This window comes from Tamandua tetradactyla, chromosome 22 (assembly GCF_023851605.1).
Source record: "Tamandua tetradactyla isolate mTamTet1 chromosome 22, mTamTet1.pri, whole genome shotgun sequence".
Taxonomy (NCBI): Eukaryota; Metazoa; Chordata; class Mammalia; order Pilosa; family Myrmecophagidae; genus Tamandua; species Tamandua tetradactyla.
Window position 1 is genome coordinate 14,225,484 of NC_135348.1, and position 7,923 is coordinate 14,233,406.

Genomic DNA, 7,923 nt, shown 5'->3' on the forward strand with positions numbered 1-7,923 from the left:
TTTCTAGCCCTAGTTTCTGAAGTTTTTCCCCTATGTTTTTATTTCTAAACGTTTTATACTCTTAGTTTTACTTTTTAAGTCTGTGATCCTCTTTAAGTTAATTTTTATACAAGGTATGAGACCTAGCTTGAGGGTTTTGTTTTTTTGGTTTTGTTTTGTTTTTGCTCACAGCTATTCAATTGTTTCAACACCATCTGTTGAAAAGACTATCTTTCTTCTATCAAACTGCTTTTACACCTTTGTTAAAAATCAGTCGGGTGTTTCCTCTGCATCGCAGTCCCCCCTGTAGCCACTGCTGAGCCTGCCGCCACTGCCTCTGAGCAGAAAATGGCTCTGCCTCCTTCAGGTGTTCATCCTGGGAAATCTGCCAGGGATGCTCTCCCCAAGGGCTATGGACTTGGCTTAATAAAACTCGATTCGAAAACAAAATCTGAGAATGGATTGGAATTGATAAGCTCAGGCTCAGCCAATACTGAGACCACCAAACTGATGGGCAGTCTGGAAACCAAGTACAGATGACTGAATATGGTCTGACCTTTAGGGAGCAATGGACACTGGCAGTGCCCTTTGCCCCGAGACCACCTTGGAGAATCAGCAAAAAAAATGCTAAAATCAAGACAGGGTACAAACGGGAGCACATCAACCTGGTTGAGACGTGAATTTTGACATTGCCGGGCCTTCAATCCAGGGCCCCTGGGGCTGGCTAATTTTGAGACTGCCAAGTCATGAGTGACACAGAGCAATTTTGCAGTTGGCTACAAGATTGATTGAATTCCAACTTCACATTAATGTGAATGACGGGATGGAGGTTGGTGGCTCCATTTCCTAGAAGGTGGATATGGTAGTTAGATTCAGTTGTCAACTTGGCCAGGTGAGCATAACTAGTTTTGTTGCTGCGGACATGAGCCAATGGTACGTGAACCTTATCTGTGGCTGATTACATCTGCAGTAAGTTAGGAGGCATGTCTACTGCAATGAATGATGTTTGACTTAATTGGCTGGTGCTTAAATGAGAGAGCACAAAGTAGCACAGCTCAAGCAGCTTCTCATACCTCATCTCAGCACTTGCAGCTCAGCCCAGGCCTTTGGAGAGGCAGAAAGGAATCACCCCAGGGAAAGTGGTTGGAACCCAGAGACCTGGAAAGAAGGCCAGCAGATATCACCCTGTGCCTTCCCACGTAAGAAAGAACCTCAGATGAAAGTTAGCTGCCTTTCCTCCAAAGAACTAACAAAATAAATCCCCTTTTATTAAAAGCCAATCCGTTTCTGGTGTGTTGCATTCTGGCAGCTAGCAAACTAGAACAGTGGATGAGAAATTGGAGACTACTGTCAATCTCACCTGGATGGCAGGAAATAGGAGCACTCATTTTGGAATAGCAGCCCAGTGTCAGCTGGACTGTGACACGTTGTTTCTCGGCTAAAATGAACAACTCCTGCCTGACAGGTTGAGGATATGCGCAGACCCTAAAGCCAGGTGTCAAACTGACCCTATCAGCTCTGCTGGATGACAAGGACGCCAATGCTGGGACCACAGCTTGGTCTCGGACTAGAATTTCAAGCACAAATGAATATTGCACAATCATTTTGTTTTAAACTATTTTGCAGCATAGCTACCTTCAGAATAGTGTGCCTTTTAATGTTGTATGTCTGGGATGCAAGGATTGCTAAGTGTTGTGCTAGACCTCCAGCTTTAAAGACGGTTCAGCTTTAAAGTGTTATCCTTTCAGAGGTACAGAAGAAACCCGATTCCAAAAAAGGTCCTTTAAGCTGTAAACTTTGGGGGGAACTCAGTGGTCCCTCTGGAGATGTCAGATTTCTTTTTTATCTAGAAACAGTTAAAAGTGGAAGCTATATTGTGGAGGCACTTTGTAAATTCCTATTGAACAAATGAATGAACATGTAACTTCCTGAGAATTGAACCTAGGTTTTCTAACTCCAGTTGTGGAGAGGCTCATTGCTTAATGGTGCATACAAACTCATCTCCAAAAACTTTTTAGACAGATCTTCGTGACCTGTTTCCACCCCAGTCCATCACATATTTTACACCAAAAATAGTCTGAAGGGCATGGCCGCTGTTTCTTTTGTGCCATTTCGGGATGAAGAGGGTGGATGTGATAAAGCCAATAATTCAGGACTTAATTCCCTCTCGTGTTGTGGTTTTGGGCTCTTGCACCACTGCTAAATAGCTTCCAGGAGCCCCAGCTGCAAGCTGGGAAGGGTCTCGTGGCCTGTAATCATAGGGTGACAGCACTCGGAAGCTCAACTGGACTTCTGTTGTATTCTTGCTACTCTATTTTTTAGCAGTTTAATGGATACATTTCAGAGTCTTCCATTTTGTGCAGAATTAGATCATCCCTTTCAAATGCTGTAATTAATATCACTTAAAATAAAACTTGAATAAAATACTAAAACTTCAAAAAAATCAGTTGGGTGTATTTGTGCAGGTATATTTCTGAATTTTCTGCTGTTCCATTGATCTATGTGTTTATCCCTTCATTATGCAGTCTTGATTAATGTAAATATATAGTATGTCTTGAAATCAAGGACGGTGATTCCTCCCATTTTCTTCTTCTTTTTTTCAAACTGGTTTTACCCATTCTAGTTTCTCTGTCTTTCTAAATAAATTTTAGAATAATCTGTTTATAGTTCTAAAAGTTGGGCTGAGATTTCGATAGGAATTGCATTCAACTTGTGTATCAATTGGTGAAGAACTGATATCTTTATTGTGTTCAGTCCTTCAATCAATGAACACAGCATGTCTTTTGATTGAACACGTCTTTCCATTTATTTAGATCTTCTTTGGTTTCTTCCATCAACATTATGTAGTTTTCAGCATGTAAATACCAGATATGTTTGTTGGATTTACACCTAAGTATTCAAGCATTTTTTAAAGATTAAAGAAGGGTTCTGAGACCTTAAAGTTTGAGAACTTAGACTCTAGAAGGTACAAAATGTGTAAACTATGGATCCTTACTCTCGAGTTTATAATCTTGTCATAAATGTAATGTTGCAGAAAAATGTTACATTCAGCTGTTTATGTTAAACTATATATCTTAATAAAATAAGCTAGCTCCAATGATAAATTATCAAAAAAACCCTTCCCTTGTTACATTGTTAGTTTAAAGGTCTGCTTTCCTGCTCTCCAACTTAACATATCATAATATACACACCACATATTGCACTGTAATGACAGGGGCAGCAGCAATTTGTATTTATGTAAACCATGACTGCTTGCAACATATTCTCATTTTCATCATGACATTTGATCTTCGCAACAGCCAAATGTGGTGGGAAGAACTAGTATTATCATTACAAGGACTAACATTTCACTGGCACAAACCAGTACATTTGTTCTGGCTGTTAAAATAACAAAGTACTTCCATAAAACTGCCACCCTGAACCCCCAAGTACCCCTTATGCCACCCTGCTTCCCATTACCTAATGAACCTGTAGTTAGAAGGTTAATGCCAGATGGAGTCTTCAGCTCTTATCAGATATGACTGGCTGGTGCCTGTGCCACTATTGTTTGTCAGATGTTTAGAATATCACTTCACTTGCCCTGCACGTAGAGGGAGGCACACAGAAGGCCGTGGGAGAGCAGTCAAGTGTATGCCCGAGGTAAGGGATTGCTGGCTGTAAGCCATATACCACAGGGCCCAGAACCCTAAGGAAACTGTTTCCTAGGGAAAAGGGATGATGGGGTAATCCCTGGAGGCAAATGTGCATGCCAAAACAAGATGCATATATAGAAAAGACAAGGGAGGCCCTTATGCTTTGTTTTGGAGCTCATCTCTAAACTCATCATAAGGATAAGCTCTGAAGGAGAGCAATTGCACAGGTCAGTCAACAAAAACTGGGAAAGGTGTTTTCTTTTTTCTCTTCTATTTTTTTTTTTTTGGTACCTCCTGGCTACCAAAAAGATAAAGCACTTTCTTTAAGGATAAAGAAAGATAAAGAGCTCTCAATTATAACGTTATCTGTATATAAGCTTAAGGAACAGACAATTCAGTGTCTAAATACCAGCCATAACACATTAAAATATCAAAATGTCCAGGTTTCAACAAAAGATGACAACACATACAAAGACACAGGAAGTGATGGTCCAGGAAAAGGAGAAGATCAAAGCATTAAAAGCCATCAATTGTCAATGAGGAGTATTGAGATATTCCAGACTGACTTTAAAAAATGGTCTTAAAAATGCTCAAAGGGCCAAAGAAAAACATAAGAAGTAACTAAACAAAATGAGGAAAATAATAGATGAACACAAAGAATATATTAACAGAGAGATGGAAACTGTGAAAAGGAACCAAACTAAGTTGAAGACCATAGTAACCGAAATCAAAAATTCCCTGGAGGGGTTCAACAGAAGTTTGGAGCTGGCAGAAGAAAGAATCAATGAACTTGAAGACAAGACCATTGAAATCATCCAGTCTGCTGAGCAGAAAGGGGAAAGAATGAAGAAAAGTGAGCAGAAAAGTGAGCATAGACTGAGGAACCTGTACAACATCATCAAGCATATCAATCTACACTTCTTAGGAGTCCCAGAAGAGGAAAGAGAAAATATTAAAAAAAATAGTGGCTGAAAATTTCCAAATTTAACAAAAGACATGAATATACACATCCAAGATGCCCAAAGAACAGGATAAACTCCAAGGGACCCAATAATCATTTATAATGATTTATACTATTATAAATGGTATAATCACACCATGTTATAATTAAACTGTCAAATAGCAAAGATAAAAAGAGAACAATGAAAGCTGCAAGAGACAAACACCACGTAGCATCTAAGGGAGCCTCACTAAGGCATGATGGCAATGGAAAGACATATTTAAAGTGCTGAAAACAAAAATACTGCTAACCAAAAATTCTAATTCCAGCAAAATTGTCTTTTACAAATGAGAGAAGAATTGAAGAAAATTCTCAGATAAATAAAAGTCTGGGGAATCAATCACCACTAGACTGGCCCTATAAGATATGCTAAAGGGAGTTCTGCAGGGTGAAAGGAAAGGACACTAGACAATTGACTGCAGCCACCTAAAAAATAACCATCTCTGGTAAAGATAACAGCATGGGTAAATATAAATGCCAGTATCAATGTTTTGTTTTGTTTTGTTTTTTAATTTGTAACACCTCTTTTTACTTCCTATAGGATCTAAAAGGCAAATTCATAAAATGGAATGATAAATCACAGTTTGGGGCTCATGACAGATGAATAGGTAATTTGTGACAAGAACTACAAAAGATGTGGTGGTGGAGGGTTGTCGGAACATCGCTTATGCATGCTGCTGAAGTGGAAAAATTGGTGGGCTGAAACTGTTACAGGCCCCAGAAAAGCCATGTTCTTTTTCCTAATCCAGTCTTGTGGACGCAGACCTATTGTTTAGGGTGGAACTTTCTGATTAGATCGTTTCCAAGGAGATGTGATCGACCCAATTGTGGGTGGGATCTTTTTTATTAAGTTGTTTCCATGAAAATGTGACCCACCCAGTTGTGGGTAGGGCCTTTTGATTAGGTGGTTTCCAGGGTGATGTATCTCTGCCCATTCCAGGTGAGTCTTAACCATTTACTGGAGTGTGTTATTAGGGTATCGTTACGGAAAAGCCTTCAGAGCCAACACAGACAGAGACGTTTGGAGATGCAGAATTCCTGCATCCCCCCAGAAGCCAAAGAACCAGTAGATGCCAGCCACGTGCCTTTCCAGATTGTCCATCCTTGAGTCAAGGTGTCTGTCTCTGGAAAGATACCTTAGAACTGTAAACTCATAACTTCATGAATTCCCTTTATAAAAGCCAACACATTTCTGGTATATTGCATTCTGGCAGCATTAACAAATGAAAACATTTGGTATCAAAGCAAATCAGATTGTTAAAGATTTAGGATGTTAAATTTAAGCCCCATGGTAATCACACAGAAAATACTAGAGAATATGCAAACTCAGGGGGACAGAAAGGTTACCAGGGGTGGAGGGAAGAGGCAATGGGGTGTTAATGCAAAATGAACATAAGGTTTCTGTTTGGGGTGAATGGAAAATGCTAGTAATGGATGGTGGTGAGTGCAAGATTATTAATGTGATTAATCCTGCCTAATGGTGTGCTTGGGAAGGGTTGGGATGGAAGATTTATCTTGCATATAAGTTTCCACAATTTATAAAAAAGAAAGAAAAAAACCTGAAGGGACAATGACAATTAAATGCAATACATGATACTGGATAAAATCTAAGAATGGGCTCAAAAGGACGTTATTGGAACATAAGAAAAAACTGAAATAAAAACTTTATGTGAATATTCAATTTCTGGAACTTGATAACTGCATAAGGTTATTAATAACTGAATATCCTTGTTCATAGGAAATGTACATGGAAGTAGTATGTGTTCAGGAAGTATGATGTGTGTAACCTGCTTTCAAACGTTCAGAAAATAGACAGAAAGAAATAAGATGGGAAAGAAGAAAAGGAAAGGAAGGAAAGAAGAAAAAATACAGCGAAGGTGGCAAAATATTAAAACTGGTGGATCTGAGAACAGGGTATGTTGGAGTTCTCTGTATGGGGTTTGTATTATTTTTACAACTGTTATGAAAGTTTGAAAGTATTTCAACACAAAAAGATTTCTTAAAAAAGAAGATTACCTCCTAGTCTAAGTGCCTGAGAACAAGTGATTTGTTCAGTGTCTCAAATCAGCATTTTCAGCCACCAAAAACCCTGCTGTTTCCTGGGCCAGCGAGTGGGCAGAGAGAAGTGGTGCTGACCGGGAATGCTCTGCCGCCTCCCCAAAGGCTCTGCTCACCTCTCCGCACCAACCCCCCCCCCCCCCGCCCCCGTGCCTTGGCACCTGCTGTTCCCGCAAAGGGCGCAGAGCACCTGCTCCTGAGGCCTCTTCCGGGAGCCTCAGCCCACATCGCTCCCTCTGCACTGCCCCCTGCACTGAGCACCACACAAACCACCCATTTTTTTTTTTTTGAGGAGGTGGGGAGGGGTAATTCTATAATAAATTAAACATGTGAGTTTTTTATTTCCTCTCAAAAGAGCAAACACTTCTTAAAGAAGAGGACCATGTCTTATAATCCCATGAAGTACCATGTTATGCACAAAACACATTCTCCAAAACCCATAAAAACAAACAAATAAAGTAAACAACAATCAACTAATTGGCTGGTTATCAGAAGCAGTCCAGGACATTGCAGAGTGGAGGATGCACTCGCACAACACCTTCTGCTCTCTTCTTTCTCTTGCTGGTTTTCCACCCACTTAGAGTTTCACACATGTACACACCCAAGAGACAAGATACACGACTCCAGATTTTTAACTCCTAGGCCCTTGAGCATTCAAGGAAATGCTTTCACTTCACTTGACAGCTACATGATCGGGCAGTTACGTGATGGCGCTCGCTCCCATGCAATTTCTTAGGGCGTAAGAAAAAAAAAAGCAAGCTTTGATGAGTTCATGGAAAAGGGAAGCTTCTAAGTTCAACTCTCCAGCTGAGAACTCCTGGGCTGGGAAGCTGCTGGGAGAATGCACAGGCCAGCTGCCGTATGTCCCGCAAATGGCCCTCCCAGGACAGCACGGTCATTTTCAGAAAAACCAAATGACATCCTCTCTGTCTCCTGTGACGGGCTTAGCACGGGGTGACACTGGTACAAATGAGGCGGCCCCCAATTTCCGAGGCTTTATGGTCCGAGGCACTGTGACCACAGGCAGGGGCTGGGAAGATCTGGGAAGAGACTTAGCATTGGGTGGAAGGACTGGCCTTGCCTTGCAGGGGCTGAGCGCAGGGCTTGGGCCGCCGTCCAGCTCCCAGCCAGCTCCCTGCACGCCCCTGGCCTCTTCCCACCTCTGCCGCAGGAGCTGCAATTTTAAGAAGCTTTGAAGTAAAATCCATTCCCTACCCCCCCCACGCCCCCTCCCCCACGCCCCTGCTTGGGATT

General features: G+C 41.2%; 1 pseudogene; it reads left to right on the forward strand.

Annotated features, from left to right (window-relative positions):
- Positions 1-327: 327 nt before the first annotated feature.
- On the forward strand, positions 328-1,766 carry LOC143665984 (non-selective voltage-gated ion channel VDAC1 pseudogene; annotated as a pseudogene).
- The last annotated feature ends 6,157 nt before the right edge of the window (positions 1,767-7,923 follow it).